This window comes from Adiantum capillus-veneris, chromosome 2 (assembly GCF_014529385.1).
Source record: "Adiantum capillus-veneris isolate H3 chromosome 2, ASM1452938v2, whole genome shotgun sequence".
In the NCBI taxonomy this organism is placed as follows: domain Eukaryota; kingdom Viridiplantae; phylum Streptophyta; class Polypodiopsida; order Polypodiales; family Pteridaceae; genus Adiantum; species Adiantum capillus-veneris.
The window spans coordinates 26468387-26470127 of NC_140932.1; the positions used below are offsets into that span (position 1 = coordinate 26468387).

Consider the following 1741-nt stretch of genomic DNA (forward strand, 5'->3'; position numbering starts at 1 on the left):
TCTATCTCTCTCTCCTCTCTCTCTCTCATCTCTTTATCATTTGTTACTCTTGTACTTTGACATGTATTCGGATCCACCACATTGTAACGCTCTGGTCTCATAGGTCACTTTTGGCTTTTGAAGACGTTAATATAACATTTCATTTCATTTTCATCTTCTCTCACTCTCTCTCTCTCTCTCTCTCTCTCTCTCTCTCTCTCTCTCTCTCTCTCTCTCTCATATAGCAAAAGGTGAAGGCAAAGGCCTTGATTCATAACACCGAATCTATTTAGGGAAGAATTTGGGCCACTATCTATTGTTTAAGGTAATAAACTCTTGCCCTTTTGTATATGAACCCGTTAGGCTCTTGATACGCACCCTTTAAATCTCTAGTACTGTTTCTCTCTTTCACTAGTTTGTAGTGGATTGGTCTCATAGGTCATTTTGGCCTTTCGAAGATAATGGCGCATTAGGGTAGAAGTCCACTCGTATGGCCTATTGAAGATGTTAATATATCACTTCATTTCATTTCTCTCTCTCTCTCTCTCTCTCTCTCTCTCTCTCTCTCTCTCTCTCTCAGATGATCATTGATATTAAATATTCCAAAACCAGTACAACAAAGCATGGCTGTCACAAACGCAAAATTACAATTCCAAAATTTCATAAACTATCTCACCCTTAATGCTGTGATCATTAGGACCGGGCAGCACCTACTCATCCTCCTGACTACGAAGGCTGGCAGAACCATTGGTAACTGCAATGTTGAGCTGAGCGGCTCTCTCCACAATTGATTTTCGCTTCAAAGTGGAAACATTGTGAGCAATCTCAACACAAAACTTCCTGTTGTGCATCATAAGAAGGTCTAGTTCAACAGAATTGTGCACCAAAAACTTCGTGAAACCATTGGGTAGCACATGCCTTGTCTTCTTGTTTGAGCCATACCCAATGTTAGGCATCAAAATGCACCCTTTGAATTTCCTCATGGCACGTGAATCAATACCCTTTGGTCTACGCCAGCTTGGCTAGACACAGATCTTGTGATCACTCTGGGCGCGCTTGAACTTCTTTACACACTTCTTCACAATCTTGGGCTTGACGAGGGGGGTCACCATGGTTGCCGCTGTTAGTGTTGTCGCCTCCCACCTCTCACACCTCCTCTCTCTCTCTCTCTTTAAGTTCGGATTAGGATACACATTCTCTCTCTCTCTCTCTCTCTTGCGCCTATTGAAGATGTTAATATATCCTTTCATTTCATTTCTCTCTCTCTCTCTCTCTCTCTCATGCGCCTATTGAAGATGTTAATATATCCTTTCATTTCATTTCTCTCTCTCTCTCTATCTCTCTCTCTCTCTCTCTCTCTCTCTCTTCTAGTTTGAGTGGATTGGTCTCATAGGTCATTTTGGCCTTTCAAAGGTAATGGCGCATTAGGGTAGAAGTCTACTCCTATGCACAAACTGAAGATGTTAATATATCATTTCATTTCATATTCTCTCCTCTCTCTCTTTCTTCTCTCTCTCCTCTCTCTCTCTAAGTTCCGATTAGGATACACACACTCTCTCTCTCTCTCTCTCTCTCTCCAAGTTCTGTTTAGGGTACAACGTTCTCTTCTCTCTCTCCTCTCTCTCTCTCTCTCTCACTCTCTCTCTCTCTCTCTCTCCTCTCTCTCTCTCTCTCTCTCTCTCTCTCTCTCTCTCTCTCTCTCTTTCTCGTCTTCTCAACGTCAGCCAACTAACGTCAAGACTTTGATAAAAAATGAACATGC

General features: G+C 42.2%; 1 pseudogene; it reads right to left on the reverse strand.

Moving 5' to 3' along the window:
* Positions 1-613: 613 nt before the first annotated feature.
* On the reverse strand, positions 614-1018 carry LOC147462541 (large ribosomal subunit protein eL32z pseudogene; annotated as a pseudogene).
* Positions 1019-1741: the final 723 nt, after the last annotated feature.